The sequence below is a fragment of the Anastrepha obliqua genome, unplaced genomic scaffold (genome assembly GCF_027943255.1).
Source record: "Anastrepha obliqua isolate idAnaObli1 unplaced genomic scaffold, idAnaObli1_1.0 ptg000014l, whole genome shotgun sequence".
NCBI classification, from domain to species: domain Eukaryota; kingdom Metazoa; phylum Arthropoda; class Insecta; order Diptera; family Tephritidae; genus Anastrepha; species Anastrepha obliqua.
The window spans coordinates 57,501-67,104 of NW_026562180.1; the positions used below are offsets into that span (position 1 = coordinate 57,501).

At 35.1% G+C, this 9,604-nt stretch overlaps 1 non-coding gene and 2 pseudogenes across 1 annotated transcript; all 3 read left to right on the top strand.

Annotated features, from left to right (window-relative positions):
• The first annotated feature begins 2,276 nt into the window (after window positions 1-2,276).
• On the top strand, window positions 2,277-4,267 carry LOC129251414 (small subunit ribosomal RNA). Its single transcript, XR_008582962.1, has one exon. It is a non-coding gene; the product is annotated as a small subunit ribosomal RNA (ribosomal RNA).
• A 597-nt stretch (window positions 4,268-4,864) lies between these two features.
• LOC129251432 (5.8S ribosomal RNA) lies at window positions 4,865-5,045 on the top strand (annotated as a pseudogene).
• A 444-nt stretch (window positions 5,046-5,489) lies between these two features.
• LOC129251427 (large subunit ribosomal RNA) lies at window positions 5,490-8,271 on the top strand (annotated as a pseudogene).
• Window positions 8,272-9,604: the final 1,333 nt, after the last annotated feature.

The following is a 9,604-nucleotide window of genomic DNA, read 5'->3' on the forward strand; positions in this document are numbered from 1 at the left end:
AAGACATTTCAAATCAAACTGAAATGTATTGAAATGAATTTTTCCCATACATTTTTGACAATGTGAGGTGTGCATGGCAAAAAACACTCACGGTGAAGGCATGTGATATAATATGAAAATATCAAAAGTTAACTAACCAATGATATTGAAGCATATAAATCGAATCATAACTATATGAAACTCGAATTTGAGCCATATTAAACTGGTAATATTGTGATTTTATGCCTGGTTTTCCATACGTTAGTTTAAATAGAAAAAAATTCTCGAATATATATACATATATGAAGAATCTATATTCTATACTAACATTTTATGGAATATAACCTTGGCATATTGCCATTAAAATATATAATAAAGACATTTCAAATCAAACTGAAATGTATTGAAATGAATTTTTCCCATACATTTTTGACAATGTGAGGTGTGCATGGCAAAAAACACTCACGGTGAAGGCATGTGAAATAATATGAAAATATCAAAAGTTAACTAACCAATGATATTGAAGCATATAAATCGAATCATAACTATATGAAACTCGAATTTAAGCCATATTAAACTGGTAATATTGTGATTTTATGCCTGGTTTTCCATACGTTAGTTTAAATAGAAAAAATTTTCGAATATCTATACATATATGAAGAATCTATATTCTAATACTAACATGTTATGGAATATAACCTTGGCATATTGGCACTAAAATATATAATAAAGACATTTCAAATCAAACTGAAATGTATTGAAATGAATTTTTCCCATACATTTTTGACAATGTGAGGTGTGCATGGCAAAAAACACTCACGGTGAAGGCATGTGAAATATAATATGAAAATATCAAAAGTTAACTAACCAATGATATTGAAGCATATAAATCGAATCATAACTATATGAAACTCGAATTTAAGCCATATTAAACTGGTAATATTGTGATTTTATGCCTGGTTTTCCATACGTTAGTTTAAATAGAAAAAATTTTCGAATATATATACATATATGAAGAATCTATATTCTAATACTAACATGTTATGGAATATAACCTTGGCATATTGGCACTAAAATATATAATAAAGACATTTCAAATCAAACTGAAATGTATTGAAATGAATTTTTCCCATACATTTTTGACAATGTGAGGTGTGCATGGCAAAAAACACTCACGGTGAAGGCATGTGATATAATATGAAAATATCAAAAGTTAACTAACCAATGATATTGAAACATATAAATCGAATCATAACTATATGAAACTCGAATTTGAGCCATATTAAACTGGTAATATTGTGATTTTATGCCTGGTTTTCCATACGTTAGTTTAAATAAAGAGTTATGGAATATAACCTTGGCATATTGCCATTAAAATATATAATAAAGACATTTCAAATCAAACTGAAATGTATTGAAATGAATTTTTCCCATACATTTTTGACAATGTGAGGTGTGCATGGCAAAAAACACTCACGGTGAAGGCATGTGATATAATATGAAAATATCAAAAGTTAACTAACCAATGATATTGAAGCATATAAATCGAATCATAACTATATGAAACTCGAATTTGAGCCATATTAAACTGGTAATATTATGATTTTATTCCTGGTTTTCCATACGTTAGTTTAAATAGAAAAAATTTTCGAATATATATACATATATGAAGAATCTATATTCTATACTAACATGTTATGGCATATTGGTGTTATTGTATTTTATTCCTGGTTTTCTATAGTTAGTTTAAATAGAAATAAATTTTTGAATTCAAAATTTTATATTCTATACTAGCATTACATAGAAATTATCCTCAACTGTTTGTTTCTTGTATAAATACAGGAAATTAAACAGATGATGAAGAGAAAAAAATAAGAAAAACAAAAATTTATAAGAAAAATTAAATTTTAAACAAAGGAAAAGAGGAGAAAATTTTTTCAATCATATATATTTATGATTAAAAAATAGAATTATGAAATTATTAATTTCAATTCAAAGAGAAAAATTATGTAATATATGAAATTATTACATTAAAAATGCATTTGAAAAAAAAAGTAAAATGTTATTAAGAATGATAAATTATTTGAAAATTGGCAAATATTAAGAAGAAATATCGTTCTTATATTTTTATATAAAATATATAATATAGAGAACGAAAATTCTTTTTCATAAAAAACGGTTTTTGAATTTTGATAAGAAAAGCTAAAGGGGGGTCGCCCCTTTACTTTTTATATACACCGTAATTTATGAAATTTTCAAATATGAAAAACAAAGAAAAATATATAAATAAAAATATTATTCTGGTTGATCCTGCCAGTAGTTATATGCTTGTCTCAAAGATTAAGCCATGCATGTCTAAGTACAAACAAATTAAAAGTGAAACCGCAAAAGGCTCATTATATCAGTTATGGTTCCATAGATCGTTAACAGTTACTTGGATAACTGTGGTAATTCTAGAGCTAATACATGCAATATAAACACGGACCTTATGGAACGTGTGCTTTTATTAGACTAAAACCAAGCGATCATTTGATCGTTAAATTGGTTGAACTCTAGATAACTTGCAGATCGTATGGTCCCGTACCGACGACAGATCTTTCAAATGTCTGCCCTATCAACTTTTGATGGTAGTATCTAGGACTACCATGGTTGCAACGGGTAACGGGGAATCAGGGTTCGATTCCGGAGAGGGAGCCTGAGAAACGGCTACCACATCTAAGGAAGGCAGCAGGCGCGTAAATTACCCACTCCCAGTTCGGGGAGGTAGTGACGAAAAATAACAATACAGGACTCATATCCGAGGCCCTGTAATTGGAATGAGTACACTTTAAATCCTTTAACAAGGACCTATTGGAGGGCAAGTCTGGTGCCAGCAGCCGCGGTAATTCCAGCTCCAATAGCGTATATTAAAGTTGTTGCGGTTAAAACGTTCGTAGTTGAATTTGTGCTTCATACGGGTAGTACAACTATATATTGTGGTATGTACATTACCTTATGTATGTAAGCGTATTACCGGTGGAGTTCTTATATATAATTAATACAATGTATTTTTTATATATTCCTCCTATTTAAACCTACTTCAGTGCTCTTCATCGAGTGTTGTTGTGGGCCGGTACAATTACTTTGAACAAATTAGAGTGCTTAAAGCAGGCTCCAAATGCCTGAATATTTTGTGCATGGAATAATGAAATAAGACCTCTGTTCTACTTTCATTGGTTTTTAGATCAAGAGGTAATGATTAATAGAAGCAGTTTGGGGGCATTAGTATTACGACGCGAGAGGTGAAATTCTTGGACCGTCGTAAGACTAACTTAAGCGAAAGCATTTGCCAAAGATGTTTTCATTAATCAAGAACGAAAGTTAGAGGTTCGAAGGCGATCAGATACCGCCCTAGTTCTAACCATAAACGATGCCAGCTAGCAATTGGGTGTAGCTACTACTATGGCTCTCTCAGTCGCTTCCCGGGAAACCAAAGCTTTTGGGCTCCGGGGGAAGTATGGTTGCAAAGCTGAAACTTAAAGGAATTGACGGAAGGGCACCACCAGGAGTGGAGCCTGCGGCTTAATTTGACTCAACACGGGAAAACTTACCAGGTCCGAACATAAGCGTGTAAGACAGATTGATAGCTCTTTCTCGAATCTATGGGTGGTGGTGCATGGCCGTTCTTAGTTCGTGGAGTGATTTGTCTGGTTAATTCCGATAACGAACGAGACTCAAATATATTAAATAGATGCTTTCAGGATTATGATGTTGAAACTTATATAGCCTTCTTTCATGCGTACATCTTGAATGTACAAGTGTTTGAATGTGTTTATATAAGTGGAGTCGTACCTGTTGGTTTGTCCCATTATAAGGACACTAGCTTCTTAAATGGACAAATTGCGTCTAGCAGTAACGAGATTGAGCAATAACAGGTCTGTGATGCCCTTAGATGTCCTGGGCTGCACGCGCGCTACAATGAAAGTATCAACGTGTATTTCCTAGACCGAGAGGTCCGGGTAAACCGCTGAACCACTTTCATGCTTGGGATTGTGAACTGAAACTGTTCACATGAACTTGGAATTCCCAGTAAGTGCGAGTTATTAACTCGCATTGATTAAGTCCCTGCCCTTTGTACATACCGCCCGTCGCTACTACCGATTGAATTATTTAGTGAGGTCTCCGGACGTGATCACTGTGACGCCTCGTGTGTCACGGTTGTTTCGCAAAAGTTGACCGAACTTGATTATTTAGAGGAAGTAAAAGTCGTAACAAGGTTTCCGTAGGTGAACCTGCGGAAGGATCATTATTGTGTTCCATATCCGTAAGAAAAACAAACAAACAAACAAACAAACAAACAGACAAGCAAACAAACGAACAAAAAGAAAAAAAAAAAAAAAAAAAAAAGAAAAAAAAAAAAAAATTTATATAATTATTTTGAATCCATAATTCTTTTTATTCTTTTTCATTCAATTTGTGATCCATCAATTATATCATATTAAATATAATATATGATGGTACATTTTGTAATGTTTTTTCTTATTTTTTTCTTTTAAAAACCTTTAAACATGAAAATAAAAAGTTGTACTTATTATTCATTTGATTGAATGATAAGTTAATTTGTTCACAATAACAAAAGTGGTATATATTTATTATATTATTATATATATACATAAAATGATTAAAAAAATACAAAATAATTGAATCATAATAAATACCACCACTGTATTATTGTTGAACTAAGACATTCGCAACTTAATAAAAATGTTTAGAGTTAAATATATTTGATATATATTATTGAAAGAAAATCAATTTATATATTATTAATATTATTTAATTTTACTCTTTCAATTAATATATGCAAAAAAAAATTGACATTTGTTATAAATAAAAATAAATAAAAAAATACTCTAAGCGGTGGATCACTTGGCTCATGGGTCGATGAAGAACGCAGCAAACTGTGCGTCATCGTGTGAACTGCAGGACACATGAACATCGACATTTTGAACGCATATCGCAGTCCATGCTGTTATGTACATTAAATTCAATTTTAAAGTACTGCTTGGACTACATATGGTTGAGGGTTGTAAGACTATGCTAAATAAGTTGCTTATTCTTTTATAAAAATAATTGAATTTAAGCAAATGTGTATATTATTGGATTTTAAATAATTCATAATATTAATAGCAAAAAAAATAAAGATATATAATGAATTTTATTTATTATATATTCTTTAAAAAAAAAATCCTCTCAAATAAAATGAAATGATGAAAATATTGAATCTAAGTATTCTTTACAAAAAATTTTCATATTATTTATATATATATATATAAAATAATAATTTATATATGTAATTAAAAGGAGGAATGTCTAGCATAAAAATTAAATTTTTTATTCTAGGATTGCCTCATTTTACATTATTATTATTTTTATATATTTACAATATATAAAAGGAGAAAAGAAAAATAGAGATGAAAAGATGATATAATTTTTTTATTAAATTGTGAGAAGATAAAAAAAGAATATTAAAACAACCTCAACTCATATGGGATTACCCCCTGAATTTAAGCATATTAATGAGGGGAGGAAAAGAAACTAACAAGGATTTTCTTAGTAGCGGCGAGCGAAAAGAAAATAGTTCAGCACTAAGTCACTTTGTCTATATGTCAAATGTGAGATGCAGTGTATGGAATATCTTAATATCTAGTATGAGAAATTAACGATTTAAGTCCTTCTTAAATGAGGCCATTTACCCATAGAGGGTGCCAGGCCCGTATAACGTTAATGATTACTAGAAAGATATTTCCAAAGAGTCGTGTTGCTTGATAGTGCAGCACTAAGTGGGTGGTAAACTCCATCTAAAACTAAATATAACCATGAGACCGATAGTAAACAAGTACCGTGAGGGAAAGTTGAAAAGAACTCTGAATAGAGAGTTAAATAGTACGTGAAACTGCTTAGAGGTTAAGCCCGATGAACCTGAATATCCATTATGAAAAATTCATCATTAAATAATTAAAAAAATAATGTGCATTTTTTTCATATAAGGACATTGTAATCTATTAACATAATAAAGTATTTATCAAAAGATCATTGGTGATATTAAGTTTATTTAAATTAATTTGCTTTTTAAGCATATTAACATAAAATAAATACTAATGATTTGATAAAGTGTTGATAGATTTTATTATATATAATGCTAAAATTCATTTTTTGAATTTTACAAAAAATTTAATATCTATGATATTAATATTTATTTGTATGCATTTATATGATTAACAATGCGAAAGATTCAGGATACCTTCGGGACCCGTCTTGAAACACGGACCAAGGAGTCTAACATATGTGCAAGTCATTGAGTTATATTAAACTTAATGGCATAATTAACTTAACTTAAATATAATGGGATTAATTTTTAGTCTATTTTTTAATAAATAGTCAATTAATTCAATCCCGGGGCGTTCCATATAGTTATGTATAATGATAATTTATTATTATTTATACCTCTAACTGGAGCGTACCTTGAGCATATATGCTGTGACCCGAAAGATGGTGAACTATACTTGATCAGGTTGAAGTCAGGGGAAACCCTGATGGAAGACCGAAACAGTTCTGACGTGCAAATCGATTGTCAGAATTGAGTATAGGGGCGAAAGACCAATCGAACCATCTAGTAGCTGGTTCCCTCCGAAGTTTCCCTCAGGATAGCTGGTGCATTTAAAAATTATATAAAATAATCTTATCTGGTAAAGCGAATGATTAGAGGCCTTAGGGTCGAAACGATTTTAACCTATTCTCAAACTTTAAATGGGTAAGAACCTCACCTTTCTTGATATGAAGGTTGAGGTTATGATATAATGTGCCCAGTGGGCCACTTTTGGTAAGCAGAACTGGCGCTGTGGGATGAACCAAACGTAATGTTACGGTGCCTAAATTAACAACTCATGCAGATACCATGAAAGGCGTTGGTTGCTTAAAACAGCAGGACGGTGGACATGGAAGTCGTAATCCGCTAAGGAGTGTGTAACAACTCACCTGCCGAAGCAACTAGCCCTTAAAATGGATGGCGCTTAAGTTGTATACCTATACATTACCGCTAAAGTAGATGATTTATAAAACAATTTCGATTGATTTATAAATTTTGAAACTTTAGTGAGTAGGAGGGTACAATAGTGTGCTTAGAAGTGTTTGGCGTAAGCCTGCATGGAGCCGCTATTGGTACAGATCTTGGTGGTAGTAGCAAATAATCGAATGAGACCTTGGAGGACTGAAGTGGAGAAGGGTTTCGTGTGAACAGTGGTTGATCACGAGTTAGTCGGTCCTAAGTTCAAGGCGAAAGCCGAAAATTTTCAAGTTTTTAATAAAAAAAAATATTAATAAAAATATATTTAAAAATAATTAAAATACTTGAATTATTTTGAACGAAAGGGAATACGGTTCCAATTCCGTAACCTGTTGAGTATCCGTTTGTTATTAAAAATGGGCCTTGTGCTCATCCTGGCAACAGGAACGACCATAAAGAAGCCGTCGAGAGATATCGGAAGAGTTTTCTTTTCTGTTTTATAGTCGTACTACCATGGAAGTCTTTCGAAGAGAGATATGGTAGATGGACTAGAAGAGCATGACATTTACTGTTGTGTCGATATTTTCTCCTCGGACCTTGAAAATTTATGGTGGGGTCACGCAAACTTCTCAACAGGCCGTACCAATATCCGCAGCTGGTCTCCAAGGTGAAGAGTCTCTAGTCGATAGAATAATGTAGGTAAGGGAAGTCGGCAAATTAGATCCGTAACTTCGGGATAAGGATTGGCTCTGAAGATTGAGATAGTCGGGCTTGATTGGGAAGCAATACCATGGTTTATGTACTCGTTCTGGGTAAATAGAGAATTACGATTCTTGTTCCCCGGATAGTAGTTACGTAGCCAATTGTGGAACTTTCTTGCTAAAATTTTTAAGGAATTATATCATTCGATATATATTCCTTTTAAATTATAACGATTATCAATTAACAATCAATTCAGAACTGGCACGGACTTGGGGAATCCGACTGTCTAATTAAAACAAAGCATTGTGATGGCCCTAACGGGTGTTGACACAATGTGATTTCTGCCCAGTGCTCTGAATGTCAAAGTGAAGAAATTCAAGTAAGCGCGGGTAAACGGCGGGAGTAACTATGACTCTCTTAAGGTAGCCAAATGCCTCGTCATCTAATTAGTGACGCGCATGAATGGATTAACGAGATTCCTACTGTCCCTATCTACTCATTCTCAGTCTGACTGTTGAATAGTGCGGACGTGTCGTGTGCTAAGCGGTGATTTGCGATTTTTGTGATTTCCTTTTGCGGTTACATTCGTGTGTGAGTACCGGTGTATTACAGTTGTGCGAGTGACGCTAATATTGTTGTGGCTGTACCATAGCGGTACAGTGTTTACAATTAATTGCGCTAGTGAGTGCCGTTGTCCGAGTGACGCTACTTTGTAGTAGCTGTACAGTGTTACGAATAATTGAAAGTGCCGTACGGTAGTGTTGTTGGACACTCCAGTGAGTGCCAATATACTCCGTGCTATAGACACAGAGTGCGTGTTTGTGAGTGCTGCTAGATACAGCGTTGGAAATTTTCCATCAAGTTGTTTACAACTTTTGCGGGCGTGCCGTTGTTTTTCGGCGTGGTGTGTTGTGCGTAGCTGTACCATAGCGGTGCATTGTTTACGAGCAATTGCTCAGGTGACTACGGTTTGTGCTAGTGACGCCACCGTTTGCGTGGCTGTACATTGCGTACAAGTGTACCTTGTTGGTAAGTTGTTTACAACTTTTGAGTGCCGCTATTTCTGGCGTGGTTTTTGGCGCGTGCCGTTAATTCTTGGCGTCGGTGTAGTGTCGCGCTGTTATTTTTTGGCGTGGGTTCGTTGGGTGCGTGTACACTAGGTCTGTCGTGCCGCTATATTGCCATATTTGGCAACAGTAAAAAGGGCGTCCCCTTTTGTGCGTGGGTTAAGTACTGCGCCAAGGTTGAATACCTTGTGCAGGTGCCGCGAACAGAGCGTGCTGCGTTTTTGCCTGCGGTCGAGCTCGGCGTTAGCTCCACCTCGGTCGACCCGTCCTTGTTCGGGGAACAGTGTTCCGTCCGGCAAGGCATTGGTGGTGGCCTTTGCCAAACCTTTGGTTGGCGCTGTGGGCTACGCCCTCGCGCTTTGCTTTGGCTCGCCGATAGGTGCAGCCGCTGTGTGCGTGCCTGTGCGGGGTTCGTTCCTGCCGTGCAGTAATTGCCGTTGCCCAAAAGGGACTCAATTTTTGTTGTTGCTCAGGAGGCCTTATCCGGCGAATTCGGCAACCTAAGTGTGAGGGTCGTTGGGCAATGCCCAAATTAGAAGGTGTGAGGAAGAGGGCGAACACCCCTCTTCCAAGCGGTTCGGCGGTGCCATCGTCGGCAATGGACGAATCGACGTCCGGAGAGGAGGAGGTGATTTTGCGGTCTCCTCCTCGCATTAAGAAGAAGACCGCTGGGGGTGCAGCGGTCCCGGTGGTGAAGTCAGGTAAGGAGGTTTTAAAGGTACCTGAAAAGGTGCCTTCCAGTAAGTCGGGGGTGAGTGGAAGCGATGGCGCTTCCGAAAGTGGAAAAATTGGGAGTGGGAAAAAGGGGAGTAAG